This window comes from Mirounga leonina, unplaced genomic scaffold (genome assembly GCF_011800145.1).
Source record: "Mirounga leonina isolate KUSES-001 unplaced genomic scaffold, KU_Mleo_1.0 Mir_93, whole genome shotgun sequence".
Classification (NCBI taxonomy): domain Eukaryota; kingdom Metazoa; phylum Chordata; class Mammalia; order Carnivora; family Phocidae; genus Mirounga; species Mirounga leonina.
Window position 1 is genome coordinate 55,613,612 of NW_023270854.1, and position 20,488 is coordinate 55,634,099.

General features: G+C 39.4%; 1 protein-coding gene across 4 annotated transcripts in view; it reads left to right on the forward strand.

Moving 5' to 3' along the window:
- Positions 1-20,488, forward strand: part of ARHGAP28 (Rho GTPase activating protein 28) — a 221,634-nt gene that overhangs the window by 59,732 nt on the left and 141,414 nt on the right. Inside the window, exon 1 of one of the 4 annotated variants that reach the window (XM_034995991.1) lies at positions 8,666-9,079. The exons of the other annotated variants lie outside the window; for them this stretch is intronic. The gene's annotated coding sequence lies outside the window, so the exon portion shown is untranslated. Of the gene's footprint in view, positions 1-8,665; positions 9,080-20,488 lie in introns of those variants that run through there. 4 annotated transcript variants of the gene reach the window in all.

The window sequence follows — 20,488 nt, forward strand, 5'->3', positions numbered from 1 at the left end:
CTTCCTTCCTTCCTTCCTTCCTTCCTTCCTTCCTTCCTTCCTTCCTTCCTTCCTTCCTTCTTTCTTTCTTTCTCTTTCTTTCTTTCTTTCTTTCTTTCTTTCTTTCTTTCTTTCTGTCTTCTTTCTTTCTTTCTTTCTGTCTGTCTGTCTTTCTTTCTTTCTTTCTTCCTTTCCTTTCCTTTCTTTCTTTCTTTCTTTTCTTTTTTCTTTCTTTCTTTTCTTGTTTTTGTCCTTTGCGTTGTCTTTCACAGGAAGGGGAAGTATTAGGACGGGTGCTTTTGTTGTTTATTTGAATTTCGTTTTCTTCAAATTAGAATCATTTGCTTCAGAGTGTTCTGGGTTCTTTTTAAAGGTTGTGTAGCATCATCTTTATATTTTTGCCAATGCATTTTTAGATTGTTTTCCTGATATATTTTGTAATCAAAGGTAGAGTCTACTTTAGCCCTTTTGAGCCTTCTTTTTAGATTAGAGTGTGTTAAGAAAGACCATTTAGATGAAATACTGCTTTTGTATGGTATGAGTTGGGAGGGGTAAGGGTTTTGTTTTGTTTTGTTTTTTTCTTTTTAGTTTTAGCTTTAGATTTCAGAGTGTGGTAAGCAAAACCAAGGTCTATGATAGGTGATACATTTCCAGCATAATGTCTAGGATATGCTTGATGTGCTTATTTGTTTGTGAAAATAATTTTATACTGGTGTGCTTTGATGATTAAATAGGGAGTCTTTATTTTACTTTAAATCTTGTAAGTAAAAGGGATTTACATTATTGTTAGAAATCTTTTTTTTTTTTTTTTTTAAGATTTTGTTTATTTGACAGAGAGTACAAGCAGGGGGAGCAACAGGGAGAGGGAGAAGCAGGCTCCCCACTGAACAGAGAGCCCAACATGGGGCTCAATCCCAGGATCCCTGGGATCATGACCTGAGCTGAAGGCAGACTCCTAACCAACTGAGCCATCCAGGCACCCCTAGAAATCATTCTTAAATTTGACATTCTACAGTTTTGTTTTGATAGCCCCCATAGTTCTGCTTATAATAACTGCTCCCTGCCCAACCCCCTTTGTACACATCCTATCTCTTAAGAATTTTGTAAGGCACTTGTTAAACTATAAACTAAGGGATTAATTGAATAATAACTGTGCTAACCAAAAGCAAATTTAACAAGGTAAGGCTTGTGTTTAGATTGGAAAATATAAAAAAGAACTGAATTTTTATGATCCTAAAGCTGAAGGAAAAAAAAATCAGATGGAAAACAGAACAATGCTTAGCTTACTTAAGCAAGCAGAATCTTTACAGAGGAGTTCTGAAGACAATGGGCATAATAATGCAAGGTTCTATTATCCAAGGTTCCAGCAGAAATTTTAGAAAAATAAAATTACTTATGAAATGAGCTACAAGGAAATCAGTGCCCGTCTGCAATAAGTAAAATGACAAAGTAAAGTAACAGATTTACTGGGAGGCCTCCTACGGACCTGAGTTGAGCAGATTGCAGGAATGTGTTTCAAAGCCTGTTAAAACCCCAGAGGTGGTGTTTTGAATCAGTCTTGCTGATGTAAACACAGACCCTCCCTGGAAATTTTCCAGAAGTGGAGAGCATGAAGGCAGTTCAGTGAAGATGTACAGTATTATTATAGTAAAGACATAGGGAAGCAACTCACCACCATCTTGAGTATAGAGTATATAGAGGAGACAGAGTATAACAGCCTTTCGGCTATCTCTGAAGGTGTAGTGTGACCTGGTGATAAGACCTGAGAGAAGATTGCACTGAGAACAATCACCCCCAAGTGCTTATCTAAACAGAAGGAAGGGGGGGATTGAGCAAAAGGGAATTGTTTCTTAGTGATATAGAAGCCTGTGGATTATTTAAGGGGACAAAAACCATTGAGAGGAGTGTTTGGACAATGTCAGTGCTGATGAGATGGACATTCATTGCTAGGGCACTTTAGTGATGAATAAATGATAGGTTTACAAAGCTCAGGTACCAAGCAAACTGTTTGTAAGTGAGCAGGGGAACAGGTCTTCTCTCTGTTAGCTATGAAGATTACATAATATTCCATATGTTAGATGTACTCAATTAAATGAACATGAAGATTTAAACTTTCTAGATTTCTCATATGGATATACATAGTAGTAAAATTGGGGTCTGAAATGAAAGGATATTTCCTGCCCAGCTGCACATCACCTTAAAGGAGACTTCCCCAGAATCCAACCTGGTACTTCACAGAAATCACTATTTGGGACGTGAAGCGTCCATTATTTTGTTTAAAAAGACAGAAAGGCACAATATTTCAGTTATTTGTCTACTAAAGTGGTACATAACTATCTGAAATGTATGGAATAAGTAGGTGCTAAAGGAGATGTTTCTTCCTGTTCCATAACTTACAGAGCTCATTCCAAATAATGTCTCCATAAACTTCAAAAGGAATGCTGGAGACGTGGAGGCAATAACCCGACACAGTACTGCCTGTGATGGCAGGAGTATAGTATAGGAGAGCCTTCGTGCTGATGTAGGGCATCCAAAGAGCTATGTGACTATTCCAGACAGGATGCTTTGAAGCAATATAGTTAAAATGCAGGCTAACAGACAGTTCACCTACTTGAAAAGATTTCTTTTTAAATAATAGCATATAGTAATTGTCTTTTATTCTTTGCCAACCTCAAATTATTCAGTAGGTACGAATCTTCTAGTGTGTTTTAGTTAAAGTATGACAGGACTTACCACTTGATCCATCCCCAGCCCCTGCAGCTTCTCCTCCTCCCCTCCTTTTTCTAACAAAACAAAACACCCCAAAGTGCAGTCTCCTTTTGAATTAGGGAGGTCTATGGATATCCCTTACCACTAAGAAGTTGCAGTTCCTTCAAAACTGCTCTCTAATCTATGAAATAGAAGAAATCAGAAGCCCCAATATTAGACAAGCTCATTTTGAGCTTTTTCAAGAAGTCTAATTTCCAAAGTCCCAGAAATGCCTGAGCTATCAGAACATCGCCACTAGCAATCTTTAGGTTTTGGTGGTCATGATGAGTAGAACTATAGAATGGGTGCAGGCATTTTATGAATACTGTTTCCTTTATCTTCACAAAAACTTCATGCAGGAGTGGTTATCCACAGTTTACAGATAAGGGAACTGAGGCACTAGGAGGCCAAGTGTCTTGCCCACATTTTATATAGCTGATGAGTGTCAGGGCAAGAGTGTGAACCAAAATTTGTTTGACTCTGAGGCCTGGGCATTTTCTCCCACACAATGCTGAGTGAATGACAAAATTTGTTATCTGTGTTTTTCAGTCTGGAGGTAATAGGAAAACTCTGAGATTTTGGTGGAAGTTGCTGTAGAACCTTAAACAGTCAAGGAAGGCTGTTTCTCCTTATTAACAGGGCCCCCATATTCTCTATTCTCTGACTTTTTACTTCCTTTTATCACCTACTCTCTTGAATGAGAAGGTATTATCTATTCTTCTTCCACGGTAATATATAAAACTTGGTGCGCACGCGCGCATGTGTGTGTAGGGGATACTTTTGAGAGAAAAGAAGGGAAAGGATCACATTACCCCCTATAAACTGCAAAAAGTTGAGAAGGAATGTATTACAGAGAATTATTGTATGTCCTTAAGCCTTAAGTGGACTCAATAAGCATTTTCAGTAATCTGTTTACAATTCTGTTTACTGAAGATTTGGCTTTTTGGCAGTTACTTGACCACTTCAGGTTGTAAACTGATTCATCTGTCGAAGTCCAGCTCAAATTCCACACCCTCCTTCTCTCTTCTCCCCCTCTCAACACTCCCCTCACGCCGACATTTCCAAATTTCTGAAGACTAGGTTCTCAGTATCTTTCCTTTGGTATTTATATACTCCCATACTCAGCAAGGTGAGTTTTCTTTTTAAAAGCATTGTGTTGTCATACCATGGAATATTATGCAGCCATCAAAAGGAATGAAATCTTGCCATTTGTATCAACGTGTATGGAACTGGAGGGTATTATGCTGAGCGAAATAAGTTAATCAGAGAAAGACATGTATCATATGATCTCACTGATATGAGGAATTCTTAATCTCAGGAAACAAACTGAGGGTTGCTGGAGTGGTGGGGGTGGGAGGGATGGGGTGGCTGGATGATAGACATTGGGGAGGGTATGTGCTATGGTGAGCGCTGTGAATTGTGTAAGACTGTTGAATCACAGACCTGTACCTCTGAAACAAATAATACATTATATGTTTAAAAAAGAAGAAGAAGAAGATAGCAGGAAGGGAAAAATGAAGGGGGAGAAATTGGAGGGGAAGACAAACCATGAGAGACTGTGGACTCTGAGAAACAAACTGAGGGTTCTAGAGGGGAGGCAGGTGGGGGGATGGGTTAGCCTGGTGATAGGTATTAAAGAGGGCGCGTACTGAATAGAGCACTGGGTGTTATATGCAAACAATGAATCATGGAACACTACATCAAAAACTAATGATGTATGGTGATTAACATAACATAATAAAATTAAAAAAAAAACTACAGGCATTAAAACAAAAACAAAAAACAAAAGAAAGAGAAAAAAAAACAAAAAACCAACAAAAAAAACTGTTTCCATGCAGTACCTACTCTCCTTAATACCCATCACCAGGTTGGAGCACTTGGGTGTTATATGAAAACAATGAATTGTAGATCACTACATCAGAAACTAATGATGAATTGTATGGTGACTAACATAATAAAATTTAAAAAATTAAAAAAAAAAGCATTATCTTGTCTTTGGCTAGCTTGTGGGCGCCCATTGGACACTGACTGCTTCCTTTACTTTGGTAACATCCTTCTTCTCATGTAACTCATGGAGACCTGGTCTTTAGTATCAGTTGATTCATTGGTTATATTATCCTCTCGGTTCTGTTTTTGTACTGTGAGTCTAAACAGATTGTTCTTCCCAAGACAGTTCTTGAAATGTTTGATGATAGCGATCATGCTTCCTTGGAGGCTTCTAAACTTCTCCAGTGCTTTCAATATTTTCACACGTGGCGCAGCCTCTTGACCATCTGTCTTCATCCATCCTGCTCTGAATTCAGTCCTGGCTGTCAACATCCACCCTTAGTGGTGCCCAGAGCTGAATTCCAGTTCTGCTGTATTTAGGATAATCATCTCCTCTTTCTGTGTGATATACTTCTATGCTGCTTAATCTTTCACTTAGTTTTCTTGGCATCCGTGTAGTGCTTTTAGCTTGTACTGACCTTGAATTTGGCCAGAATCTCTTCATCTTTTTCATATGAACTTTACTCTTGCCAGGAAGCAGTCATCCTAAACATGGACAGCTGAAGTTTCTGAACTTCATCCCCTTTCCTATTAAGCTTCATCCTGTTAGTTTCAGTCCCTTAGGCCTCTCAGTGGAGAATTTCTTGAGTTGGATTATTATCCAAAATAGTCTGTTAGACTAAGTAAGGAAAATGATCTTCTGAGAAAAATGTTCCTAAGCTTTAAAAAAAAAAAAAATCTAATCTTCCCAAAATATGTCTTAATTCATGTTACCTTGTTGAGAAAATTTTGCATAGTCTATCAGTTAAAGCCCCATAGTGTCCACCTGTGGCATCTGAAGAGTTGTCATAGCTATGCTTTCTATTGCATCACTAGCCAAACTAGACTCCTTGTCTATCCTACCCCGTTCCCTGCACCTGCCTGGCTGTGTGACTTTGTTCACCAGGGACTAGAATGCACATCATTCCTGTTCCATCTCTGCCAGTCAGAATCTTGCACATCCTTCTCCTTGAGGTCTTTCTTGAACTTTAATAGGGAGTAATTTCTCCTTCTTTCCAGTTCCCAAAGCATGTGCTGAATTCTACTTTATGAGTGAAGTATGGTATGGTGATTGAGAGCAGAGGCTCTGGGAATGGATAAGCTGTGTGCAAATCTGGGCTGTACTCCTTAGTAATGCTATAATCATAGGCTAGTGAATTTTTCTCTTAAACCTCACTTTGTCCCATCTGTAAAATGGATGTAGCAGTGCCTACCTTATAGGGTTATTATGAAGATCGAACTTGTTAGTATGTGTAAAGTACTTAGAATGGTACCTGGTATATGGTAACTGCTAGTAATTATGTTGGTGAAGCTCAGAATAATTTATGGACACGATTTTTTGAATCCTCAAAACAAGGCTATCAGAGGAAACATTTACAGATTTATGGAGACAGAATATTAGAGAGGAATATTTTCCTAAGGAGGCATTGTGTGGTGGTATCCAACTAGAGCCCAGACTCACAGCCTTTTTCATTTGCAGTCAAATATTAGTCAACATTTTTATAAGCATTGTGCATATTTACTTGTATCAAGTAGTGCAGATAACCTGGAGAAATATGGCCTTCGTGTTATGAACTGTGTTCATCAACATTGCAATTAAAATAATTAATTGCTCAAATCTTAATTTTAATATGTGTGCCCATAGGTTCATGCTAATTTGCATTTTGCTTTGTACAGTGTGACAAAAGGAATTGTAAAGCATTTTTTTTTTTTTCCTTTTATGAAGTATAATCTTTATTCCTTAGAAAAAAACCATCATGGTTGAGCAACACCAGAAGCTCATGCATTTAACTTTGGGCATTTATCATGAGGATTAGCAGTCTGTAGCCTGATGACTCACGCTGACCTCAGTATTTATTGAAGGTCTACCAAGAATCTTGTGGTGGGCCAGGTAATGTTGAGATGTTAAGAAGTAGAAGATGAAGTTTCTGTACTGAGGTATATTTGGAGATACAACACAGTAAAGAAAGTAAAAATATGAGGCAAATTTTAGTTCTGTACTCAGGGGATTACTAAGTCAGTGGTGTAGAAAACTGGGAGTATAAGAGATTCACAGGATAGTTCTTAATTGCTACCAACCTATTTCAGTCCTCTTTCCAAACCATCTCTTCAAGAACCTCTAAAAACTAAAGAATACAAATCTTGAGGACATCATCAATTAACTAACAATAATATATTTGTACAAAGTGTTTCTTCTTTGAAAATTTGCTCTAGATATACCTGATGATGAGGTATTATTGTAATAGCTAACAGATTGCCTTAATTAGTTCTGATAATAACCTTATGTTATTATCCCATTTTTTGAGACAAGGGGAAGTCAGGTCTCAGAGTGGACACATAAGTTACTATATCAGTAAGAGGTAAATCCGTGATTCATTTCACATCAGCTCAACTGAAAAGCCCTTTCTTAACCACTATACTCTCATCTCCATTGACTCCTATTGACCAGCCTACTTAAGGGATCCATGATTAGATTATTATGGATGAACTTCAGCAAATATGATTGGAGTGGGGGATAGAGATGAGTTAGAAAAGGTAAGCTAAGGCAGGTTGTAAAGGAACATTTATACCAGCTAATGGATTTGGATCATTCTACCAAACAGTTGGGTTAGCCTCATCTACTGATTATTAACAAGAAAATGGCATTATATAATTTTTGTTTTAGCAACCTTTGCAGGTGTATGTAAGTAAAGGATATTAAAATGGCAGGGAGCCAAATATTGAGAGACAAGTTAGGTGTGCAGTAGCCTAAATATATCATAAATTTGTATATTAGATATACAACTAAATCAAAAAAGATGGATTTGAGAGATGTGTCTGAGGTAGATTTGGCCAGATTTGTGGACCTGTCCAATAATGGTGGGCAAAGAAGGGAGAGAATTGAAAAATGGCAGGGTTGTAGTGATGCTGTTCCTGAGGCTGGGGGAAAGGAGTGATTACAGTTGGGAGGGGCTGAGTTTTGGACATGATGAGTCAAACATATGAAGATGATTTGACATCCTGAAGAGTCCGAGCTCAGGAGTGATCTGGCCAAAGATTAGAGAATCCTCAGCTAGTAAGTGAAGCCACAACAATGGATAAGGTTATGGGGAGGAGCTCAGGTGCCACAAGTGGACATTGGAAGAGGATGAGGGACAAAACCCAGGAGAGCCACCAGTATTGAAGGTATGACCCTCCTCAATGGTGTTTTAATCTGATGGCTACCCTGTGGACCTCTGTCAGCATGATTCTAAGCTGTTCTTTATGTTGGCTTCCTTTGACAAGGGCTAAACCATTAGCTGTTGATTGTTACTAGTATCACTACCAGAGGATTGATCAGCTCCAAACTTGGGAAATACTTTGCTCTTTGTAAATTAACTAAAGATTGGTATAGTCTAGAGATAATGTATAACTCACTCATAAGTCAGTTGTTAGATGTCCCAGCTTTTTTTAGGACTTTTTTTTCACAAAGTTTGCATATTACATTTCTAGTTTTAAAATAAATTAGTGCAGTGATTGAATGCACATCAAATGACTGATAAGTCCTTAAATAGCTCCAGGTTTCTTGTGAAATGTCTTGAAAACTTGACTGGTGGCTTCCTAGGTACTAAAAATGTGTGAGTGCTTTGATTCTATTTTGGCGTGCTCTTAGTAGTCAGCAGGAACTTCTCTAAAAACTGGCCATATTGCCTGTTCATAGACAGCTATTTAGCAGTGACCACTGCATGAGAAGTAACAGCACTGGGAGTAGCCTGGGGGAAAATACCCAAGGCACAGGACAGAGAGTTTTGAATCTTGAGGTCCTGCTACCTAAGTTTGAATCCTACATCTTACATTCTTACTCTTACCAGCTATGGGTCCTCAGATGAGTGACAAACTCTCTTTAAGCCTTTATTTTTTTATCTGTAAAAAGAAATTATAATAGTCCTGATAATTTTTTTCATAGAATTGTTGAGGGTATTCAACAGGTATTTCACCCAATGTTGGGCACTAGTAGTGTTTTATATAATTACTGAGTATAAATGCACATTGACTAGGGTTACTTTCTCTCTTTTATTCTGTTTTAAATACCTTTGTAAGTGCTGCATTCTCTGGAAATGTTTTTATCAGACTTTCTTGAATGTAATACAGTTCCTAGCTAGATGGTACTGTGAATAATAGATTCTCTGATATTAGGGGATATGGGACTATCACAGCAGTTCATTCTAGTGCATTTAGAAGACTATACTTTTTTAGGGTTCCCTCCCTTTCTCTTACAGAATCACTACTTCACATCTGTCAGCAAAGCACTGGCCTAACTTTGCAGCTTAAGCAGGGGTCAGAACATCTGGATCCATCTGCTGCTTTGGTATGTTCATTTCCTTTCTCTCCAGCACAAGTCTCAAGGAACGTTTGCCCGAATTTTATAGTAGAAGTTTTTCGTTTACTGTTCCTAAAATATAGTCATGCCAACACAGGAGCCCAGGCCTTTTTGTAGGCCATTATAAAAATCAAACTTAGTTTGAGCCCAGGTATTATTGAAGGGTGCACTGCGTACTGCATATAAAAACAACCCTACATCGTGTTATCTGGGAAATTCCCCCAAATTGCATATTAAGATAGATATTGAAGCTCTGGAAGTAAGCAGACGTATCTTGCAATCAGTTGCTCACCGGTCCTTGTGGAGAGCAGAAATATTTGCCTCACCTTGTGTAGTATTTAAACACCCTCACAATTGGGAAAATGGGTTAGTTAATGGTGAAAATGTGTTTGTCAAGACTTGATGCAGACCCGACAATTCTTTATTGCTTCAAAATTACTCTGGCCAATGTGCATCTTTCTAACAAATCTCTGGCAGAAATTCAGTCATCTTGCTACAATAGTAAATCAAAGAGAACCCAAAATGTCACTGACGTGGAACCCAGGAGTCCCTAAGTTATATGAGAGATCCTTATGAACTGGAATTGTTTGGGAAACTGTAGAAGAAATAAGAGGCTGCAGCAAGCTGGAAGATAGGAGAGTTGAGCAGAAGGGGCAGGGCCTCCTGTGAGTGGCAGAGCTGGTGGTATGGTCTCACGTGTGAGTAGGGGTTGATGGTGCCTTCCACCTCTCAGGCAGGACCAATGACCTGCATGGGCCCAGGTGCTTCCAGGCAGGGCGCCGCTTTTTGAGCCTGGGCTGGACCTAGGAAGCCATCCCACCTGTAAATCAGAGCTCAGGTAAGATCCCAGGTCAAGGCCAGATGGCCAGCCAGGATCTGCTTCTCTGGCGTTTGCAGAAGTCAGACCGTGGGGCTGCTGCTTCTGGATAGAATTTGACCTTAACTGAATATTCACATATAACATTTAAGCAATGGAAGCTGAGGAAAATCAATCAGTCTTAGTCATGCACATGAATTTCACAGTCACAGAATATAATTTTCTTTCATTCCTGGCAACAAAATTTATATTCTAACTCTTAATTCCCTATTTCTGACAGCAGAAAAAGTTAATCTAGTCACAGCCACAGCCAGTCTGCTCCATTCAATTTAGCGCTTTCTAAGTTACTTCTGGTTAAGATTCAGGAATATTTAGGATCTTTGTCTCCATTCCCCTCCTTCCCCTCCTTATCGGATGTTGCTTTCAGGAGTACTGCTCTAGAGGCAGTCAGGGGACCTGTGTTCTGGATCAGTACCCTCTCCTTCCCCTGACTTCTCAGAGCCCCAAACTGATGCCCTGACCCCGATGGGATTAGGTGAGGAGCCTCTGGGATGCTCACGTGGTTCTGTGGGCATGGGTGTGCCTCCTGCCTGGCTCCCTGGTATGAGCTACCCACTTTGCAGCCCCTGATATCAGGACCTTTATCTCCAGCCAGATGGAGACTCAGTCAGTCTCCTCTTTCTGTCAGCTAACCTTGGCACCCCTAGGCAAGGCAGGCAACTCCTGAACTCCTCTGCCTTAGCCCACCAAGCTCATCCCTACTCATTCTTCCTGCCCTTGCCACGTGGGATGTCTCTGCATCTGTCTCCCTTAATAATGAAAGAAGGGAGGCAGAAGCAAGCAAGCATCTTGCCAGATCCTCCCAAACTTCTGGGGGGAAAACCTGTGATGACCCCAAATCCCACCCTAATAGATTGGGGCTTTATTCTGGGGGTGGGGCACAGAATGCATGTTCTCTAATTGCCTATAATGCTCTTTTTCCTCTCCAAATTTTTCCCTTCTTCCCAGGGTAGTAAACACATGTACACATGCACGCACGCACACATACACACACACACATGCACACACGCACAAAAAAACAAAGAACCTGTTCTGCCAGTTCATATCTCTTTTCAAAACAACTTTGTCTCTTCATTTGAACTAGAACCAAGAATTTAGAATCTTTGTTTTTTTTTTTTCTTTTCTCCTGACAGTTCCCCCTGGGGCTAGTGGTGAACTGACTACCCCGTATCTCTTGGAATATGGGCTTAGGGAAGGGGGTGGAGGTGGTGAAGAGGGGCAGAGCCAGTCAACATTATATCATATTCTGGCAAAGGGTACCCTGATCTGACTCATCAGGGTCCACACTGGGCTCTCACTTCCTTGAGATACCAGGCATTTTTGGCTGACCTCCACACCTGGGAAGGACTGCTGTACAGTCCCCGCTATTTCTGATGAGGAGCATGGCACATCCCCCGGGGTGGTGAGAAGGCACTGTTTTTTAGGGTAAAAGATAGAGGAGTTTTTAACATGTTGAAAATCTAAATATGAGGATGTTGCTTTTTCCATTTCTTAATGTTTTCCTAAGAGCCTTGATTGGAGCTCTAATGAGGAATCTAATATGTGTTTGTACATGTATATATTCATATACACACACACACACACATAATTATAATTGGACTTCTCTACCAGACTTCTGGTTGAGTTTTCTTAGGAACTGACTATCTAGTCATAGTGCTTACTGTGTCTAGTTTTCCTTGGGTCTGCTTTCTTCCCCAAATCTTGGAAATCTACCAGTGGTATTGCATCTAAAAAGGATTTGGAGGATTTTAGGCAGAGTGCTTCTGAAACCAGAGTGAAGGCTGGTCTTCTTGTCTGCCCCTGACCCCAACCTGCCAGTCCTGTTTCTCCAAGATCTGAAGGGGCCACTATATTCTTAACTTCCTGAGCTGGTCTTTTAATGGTTTCCCAGCACTTCCTTTATGCCTCTGCCTCAGGCATTTAGCTTGTTTTTCTTTTATCTTTAAAGCTGCCCTACTTACCAAGCTGTATGAGGTTCTTTTCTTTCTAAAGATTGCCTACAGAAGCAACACAGACTCATTGCAGTCTTTTATCCTGTAGGCCCCTTAGATGAAGCCATACTCAGTTTTAAGGGTATTTACTTTTTTTTTTACTTTTAACCATAGGGAATAGTGAATAGCTAAATTGGTCAGAAGTTCCTCTGTGGGATAGCTCCCTGTGCCCTCCAGTCTACTCTCCCTTCCTTCTGTGCTCTGGGGGTCATTTACAACCCCCACCCCCATCCCCACCTTGCCCTCTAGGTCCCAATTGGGTCTGGCCAGTGAGAGGCACAGCAGGGCGTCAGAAGGTAGGACAGGAGTGAGACTTTCTCACTCCCTGGGAAGTGTCTGTGTTCTTCTACCCAAGATACCCAAGAACACAGCTCTTTTCATGTCAAAATATTCTGTTTGAGCTCCAGAGTTCTTTAGTTCTGGTAACCTCTCCCTCCTTTTCCCCCTTTTGGTCTGGGGCTGGTGATGGCTCCTCCTCCCAGTTGCTAGCCTTAAGGGCCTTAATGTTTTTCTTGCTGGCATCCCCTAATGCTGCTCACATCTTAGTAAAATCTCAGTTACTCTGTTTGAATTTGTTATCTGTTTTCTCCCAGGACCTTGATCAAATCCATGCAGTTACAGGTGTTAGAGCACAGGTTCTGGGTGCCTTGATACTTGAGGTGTGTCTAAACTGTGGACCAGTTGTATTTGTAACCCCTGGGAACTTTGTTAGAAATGCAGACTCTTAGGTTCTGCCCCAGACTTCCTGTGTCAGAAGCATTTTAACAAGATTCCAGGTGATTTCTCTGCACCTTGAAGATTGAGAAGCCCTGCTCTAGCGGTAAGTTTCCTCCCTAAGGGAGTAAGTGGCCAGGAGCCCTGTTGGGTTTAAGCTTGCTACTTAAAATGTCATCTCTTTCATTTCTGGGGAAAGCCCATAACTCCCCTTGCTTCTCTTGCCCTGCTTTCAACCTTTACCCTATCCTTCCTCCCATAGCAAAGCTCACATCCCTTGTACCTCTCTTCTTATTTGTTCACCCATTCTAAACTCCAAGTGTGTACTGTCATAGGTGTTAAGGATACAAAGAATAGGGCAACACACGCCTGCCCTCAACTGGATTATAAAAGGAACGAAGACATGTTCATAGTCAGTATCAAGACAGCAGGAGGTACTACATGCTGTAACAGAGAGAGGGACAAAATCAGGTGGAAACGAAGGCCAAAGTTATCAAAATGAAATATGAATATGCTTGGTGAATGTGAGGAAGTCCCTCTGTAAAATCCTATGAAAGCATTGTGTTTTCTGATTCTGGTCACATTTGACAATCTTGAGTAAAGATCTCTGGTTGTAATCCCCTGTCCTCAAACTTCATCCTCATGTCACATTTGACAAATAGTGTCTCTCCCAGGAACAGCCAGTGCTATTTGTGCTGCGGCAGCTGCGGAGCGGCAAATGCTTACAGGCAGCCAGAGCCCTAAAGACATTAAGGAGCTGATTTTTTTTTCCGAAAGGAAATTCATGGAGGAAAAAAACCAACTGATTACCTCATAAGCTGTCCTTCGAATTAATTTCAGTGCTTGTTAAAGAACTAAATCCCTTTTCGTAAGGGTTCTTATAGGAGTTCCTAATTAGGCCCCCATCTTTTGTCACCTGTAAGCAACACTCCCATTCAAGTCTCTTTATAATTCATGTAAATGAATTAACATACAATCCAAATTACCCAAGCAAAGTGGGGGACAATTTTTATACCATTATGAATTTTTTTTTTTTAAACAAGATATTAGCTTAGGCCTGTGACTGACCAAGGTGTTACTCAAAACATACTCTTCACCCACAGTTTTGCTACCTGTTCTGGCACTAGAACTGACTGATAGAGAAAAGATGTCTTCATTTTTCTGGATTCTTGAACTTCAGCACTCTCTTCTTTGGCCCAAATGGTGCCTTAGACTAGCACATGTTGCTCCCTGCTCCCTGCTTCCTCTGCTGGTAAGCAGCTGGAATTTGGTTGACTTCTGTCACTACTTACAATTGATTGTGACTCCGTTATTCTTATATCCCTGGTTCGTCATAGTCCTTACCATATGGGAAATAACTGAACCAACTAGTAGCTTCTGAGAATTCCAGAGAAGTGGACAGAGTTGAAAAACTAAGAAAGGGGCATTATTCTGCTCTTAATCTATAAATGAACTTCTGTGTTAATGTGAGCATTAGATAAGATGGAAATCTTCAGGTTTTGCTTGGTTTTCCTATTGCTAGTACTACCCAGTACTAGGTTATGGTATCAATTTAATAGGTTGTTATCAGCATTTGAAAAAATAGAATAGAAAAGGAAATATATCAGAGTACCTCACACATAATGAGACTTTGATGAAGTTTATATTTGTTGCATGTATGATGTATGTGTGTGTTGGATAGAGAGATAATATATATTCTGATACAGGTCGAGGTTAAAAATTTTTTGAAAAATACTCCCCTAGGAGATAACACAATGTTTAAAATAAGGAGAAGTCTTATTGGAGGTTGGTGGTGGGGAGAAATCAGGAGTAAGGTGATTGTCTTCAAGTGGAGGGGGAAAAGTCAGTTAAACAGAATAGCATTTTGAGATCAAGTGATCAGGATAATTAATGATTTCTAGAGTTGCTAATTTATACTAGCCTAACTGCACTGTTAGCCACTATTGGTCACATACTTATACTATTATATGCTTATTTTATATATATATATAAAGCATATATATAAGCTTATTATAAATTTTCTTATTATAAATTTTCTGGTTTTTTACCATTTCATTTTCTTTTCCCCACCTTTCTCTAGTTTTTAGTTAAGATTTTTTTTCTGAAAAACTATCCTGACCAGATACTTTTAAAGAAAAATTTAAGAAAATTTTCCTAACTATGCCAGCATCTGAAAAGGGGTAAGTGTATACCCAAGTCAGGGCATTTGGCTACACTTAGGGTAAAATGTGAGAACTCAGAGGAAAACAACCCTCAGGAAGGGAAAGTTGGAACTCAGTTTACCCTACCAGCCTCACTTCCCAGCCCAGTGTCCCCACTGTTGTCCCTCTTCTACCCTCCTATCACTCGCCCACCATATTGCCTTCTTAGGGTGACTGATCAGTGTTCTCTTAATTCTTCAAGACAATTATTCCATTGTTTCTGCTATTTCAGGTGAATCCCTGAAAAATAATGTAAGATTGTACCATTTAAAATATCAAAAGGATTAGAACACATTCTCCCCACAGCAAGAACTGCCATTGAAAACTTAAAATTTAGCCAGCCATGGGGGAAAAAAAAAATCCCTATAATAGCAGATTTTCTTCTTAGAGCTCAGTTTGTTATTATAAAATTTTTTATTCTCCAAGTTTTTTCCTCTAGCCTTAAAATATCGAAAATGATGTTGGAATATAGTATTCCACTATGATCATTTATGCAGGTTTGAATTTTGTACTGAAAATGGATTTTGAGAATACAGGAAAAAAATCAACTAAAATAAAAATCAACTTGAGTGAAGAAATTTTTTAAGCTACATTGTTGTTATTTACCTTTCTTTGATACCAAGTGTATGTTATTTGCTCTCATTTTTTAGGAATGAGATTAACAAGGACAGTAATCATGAAGATACCCATTTCCTTTTAGGGATGCAGTCTACAGTTGGGGAAATTGTTTTCATGGAGATTAGCGATTCCCAACAGTGGGAGTTTTTTAAAAAAATAGTGATATCTGGGCCCCAGTTGATCTGGAATATAGCCCAGGCATTAAATTTTAAAAAGTTGTAATGCCCAGTCAAAGAGAAGGTACCTTGAATATTACTCTGGTGTCTCAGCTTCCCATAGATGTTCCCATGGGTGTTTTGTTTTACTACTCAAAAACACAGTTAATCAGAGTTTTGATTCTTTACGAAAAGTATTAGGCATAGCTCTCAGAGACTTCTGTATTTCAAATACGAAGGCACAAGAGATTTTTTAATATAATCGTTAACCTGTCTTTTCTAACAATCTCCAACAGTTATCAGTCACTGCATAACCCATCTGTCATTTCCCCTTCATAACTAACTTGAGTAGTTCTGCTGCTTTCAACACACTCTGGTTCCTTCTGCCTTTTGTCTAGTCAGAAACTACAGCCTGGCTATAGTTTCTCCAGGCCAGCTGCTTATCCAAGGTGCTTGCTGATTTTCTTCCTACAGCTTTTGGCTACATTCATTAATTTGGTCATTCATCAGATACTTTCTTAGTGCCAGACTTGTGTCAGGGCTTCGGATACAATGATGACTAAGACACAGTATTTTCCTACAAAGAGGAATTTCTTCTCTTTGGCCATTTCTTTCTTATGCGGAGGGATAAGTGCTAAAATAGAGTATCCACAACTATTTGGGAGGGGAGTGTAAATGGCTCCTAACTGTCAGCAAAAGCTTCAGAGAGGTAATGGCATTTGAATTGAGTCTTAAAGGATAAATATGTTATTTGACCTGGCAGCAAAGGGGAAAAAGGGACATTCTTGTCAAAGAAAACAGCCTTGCAAAAAAATGCCACAGTCCATGGCTTGTTCAAGTAAAGGTGGGAAGGTCTGTGTTGGTGAGGAATTGCAGGGGATGAAGCTGAAAAAACAGACTTGGAGAGAGGCTGTCCGACCTTTGTATGACATGCTTACTCATTTGCTCCTGGACCTTTGAACGGTAGGAAGCCAGCAGAAAGGGAACTCCATGAACAAGTCCACACTTCGAAAAGATTCATTTCATAGTAGCCTGGAGGATGGACTGAGGAGTAAGGAAACAGGAAGCAAGGAAAGTGCATTAGGAGGCTGAACTATGGTATAGGCACCATTGACAAGACTTGAAAAGGACTTAAAGTAATTATAGGAAAAGCATGAGCCTTGTGGAAAATCTGGAATATCACAGAAAAATATTAAGAGGAAAATACAAATAATCTATAATTCTTGCATGAGAGATAGCTGCCATTAGTGATTTGTTCTACTTTTCCCTGCACGTTTTATATGGTTAAGATAATTTTAGATCCCGATTTTTCATTTAAAACTATGAAAAGCATTTCTTGTTATAATAAAGACACTCCGTTAGCATAATTTTAATGGCTACAGATTCACTTCTGTATGGATGCACAATAAAAAACCAAATCATTTCCTTTTAGTTGTTTCCAAATTTTCATAAATAACTTTATATTTAACATTTTTGTGCATTAAGTTGCCTAAAACTATTACTTCCTTTTTTTTTTTTTTTTTTTTTTAAGATTTATTTATTTGAGAGACAGAGTGTGGGGAGGAGGAGCAAAGGGAGAGGGGGAGAGAAACTCAATCTGACTCCACCCCGAGGAAGTACGGAGCCTGTTGTGGGCAGGGCTCAATCTCACCTTGCTGAGATCAGACCAAACTGAAACCCAAGAGTTGGACACTTTAACCAACACCACCACCCTAAAACTATTATTTCTGTAGGCTTATAACTTAAGCAGAATTGATGTCTTAAATCACACTGATCATTAAGACTTTGATGCTGCTCTATTACATTGCAAAAAAAATATAAAAACTTGTGCTTTAGATTTTAGAAATATTCAAGATACAGGATAATTTGGTTGGATTTGGTGAACAATTGCTTTGGGAGAGTAAAAATGATGAACTGGTCTAAAATGATCCCAGTTTTCTAATTTGGCAGACTTGGTAAACTGTATCACCACCAGCCAAGAAAAACGAGAATATAGGAGGAACAGACTTTGCAGGGAAGATAATGAGCTCTGTTTGGGGCTAGCTGCATTTGAGAGACTGCACTGGTAGAAAATCCAAGTAGTACACAGTGAGCAACTGAAAATATGGTGTGAAATTCAGCGAAAGGGGTGGAAAACTCACAGTCTCGATTTATGAGCAGTTTGGCAAATAAGTGTTGGTCAAAGTCATAGAAGAGGAAGAGAGAAATCAGTAAGAATGCAGGGCGGCGGGGTGGGGCGGTGAAACTCAGAGGAACATTGCCACTTTTAAGAGCCAGGCACAAGAGGAGCCAGGGAAATAGATGAAGAATGTTCGGGGAAACCAGGAGTTAACATTGTTACAGAAGCCAGGAGTGAGAGATTTTCTAGAAAAGAAAAAATGGTCTACAGCCCTGGCTGTCAATCCTATCAGACACATTGTCTCCTTTACCATTCACAGATGATATTTATAGATAATATACCAATGCACATAATTTAAAAATTAATATAATAGCCCAACTGTAAAATAAATAAAAAAATGGAACTGCATTTTATATAGTATTTTGATATGTCAATATTGGGATGTGCTAAAGGAGACGACACAAGGAAGGAGTCAAATGGTTGCTCTGATACATGGAAGTACCATGGGTGGGGATACTACAAGTAGAGACCAGTCCACCTGAGCTGGATTGCTGCACATGATATAAATTTCTAGAATGGTGGATACTCAAACAAAGTAGTTTTTCATCAACTGAAACTATAATTGTGTTGCTGGAAAATTCAGTATATAAAAAAGACATTCGCGGGGCGCCTGGGTGGCTCAGTCGTTAAGCGCCTGCCTTCGGCTCAGGGCATGATCCCAGCGTTCTGGGATCGAGCCCTGCATCGGGCTCCCCGCTCGGCGGGAAGTCTGCCTCTCCCCCCTCCACTCCCCCTGCCTGTGCTCCTCTCTCACTGTGTCTCTCTCTGTCAAATAAATAAAATCTTAAAAAAAAAAAAAAAAAGAGACATTCGCTGAATCAGGCTCTAGGTTCCAATGATTATAAACAGGTCTTTCAGCTGTGGTGAATATTTAGCAGGGTATTTGAAAGTCTTGTGTGACTCGGGACAATTCTTTCTTGGTACAGGACTATCCACTGCGTTGTAGGACTCCTAGCATTCTTGGCGCTGCTGATTAAATACCAGCAAGAGCCCAGTCATTGCAATTATCAGAAAGCTCTCCCACAACATTCCAGAACACTCCCTGTGGAGTGACACAGTTCAAGAGAGAAGCATGGGTTCACAGTGTCAAATGGCCTTCCTTTGCCTTTAGAGTTCTTTAGTCTTTATAGTTCTGGCTAAACAAGAAATGGTGGGGAAATAACATAATCGTGTGGTAATCATAACCTCTGTAAAATTGTGTGGTTCTCCTTCCCTAATCAAATGATAGAGTTTTTCCACTGTTGGTACATAAATTGCTCCAATCCCTTCCTTCCTCTGGCAACTATAGGTTCTTAGGTTAATTCATTAGACACACAATGTTGCAGTTCTCCTTAGCAGTGGCTCTAACCTAGCCAGTTTTCAGCCTACTTACACACAAAATCTGTTCCTTAAAAGCTGCTTGCAGGCTGATGCTTATAATTATCTGGTTCAAACTTGTATTTTAAACATGAAGCAGAACATAATGAGGATCTTGAAAGAAATGCCTCAATTATTCTGGGTGATTTTTGTGTCATTTATACTGATCATTTTGGGTACAAGAGCTTTCTACGTGTCTTCCGGAAAGACCATTCAATTTTAAGTCATGTGACCTTGGACAAGTCATTAACATCTGGGGCTTCCCTTTCTTCATAGTTATGAGATGTGATAAATGTGAAACCCTAAAATACCATAAAGTACATGATCCATGCTTGTTATGGGCCACAATTTAATACAGAAGACCATGGCATGTGAGAGTGGGTGAGGTCTTCTTATGCTCGAAGCAATGACAAATGAGGGAAGTTGCTTCTCTAGTGTATCTCTGAACTTTAAGTGTTCAGACCATGGATGCTATTCTATTTCATTTCATGCTTATATTTCCTTCTTCTTCCTGTATTCCCATGCCCAAAGGAAATGAGCAAAGTTGGGGTGGATAGAAACAGTGTGGAAGAAAATCGAAATGTAGGGCTTTGGAGGTTATATTTTGAGTGGAAGAAAATAAAGAATTGCAGTCAGTTTTCAGGGAACTGTTTAAATGCCTTTCCCTACTCTCCTTCCTTCCCCCACTTCAGTTCCAAGGGAAGCCATACTGTGAATTGTAAAACACAGCATGTGTTCTTGGCAGTGACATTTAAAAGGTGGTAGGTTACCCTCTGTGCGCTTTCATTGGTAAAGGATGTATATTTCATTCTAATATGCTGAGGATTTATTTCATTCTAGTATGCTGAGGATTTGATCTAGACTCATCTAGACCCATGAAGGTTAAGCGTAATTAAGAAGGACATTAGAAAATATAATTCACAACATAAATGGAAAATTTTACACCCAGACTCATTCATCATTGTGAAAATGCCCTGGATTACTTGCTCAAGCCTCTATTAGGTCATTCGTGCAATGGTTATTAAGGGGAGAGAGAGGTTGTATTTTGTAAATTCTATACAATCATGAAATTAATTGTATTAATTTTTTATTCATTTTTCAGTTAGGAAAAACAAAAATATTAGATAACAAACACTGTTAAGCTATTTTTTCACTTAAAGTCAAACAATATTTCTCTTTAAGAGCATGTGTATGGTGTTCAATCCTGGACTTGAGATGTTACAAAATAGACAAACAGAAAACTAATTGTTCTTAAAATAGTTGCCAAGTTTGGTCTTGGTTTTCCCAGCCTATCTCACTACACCCA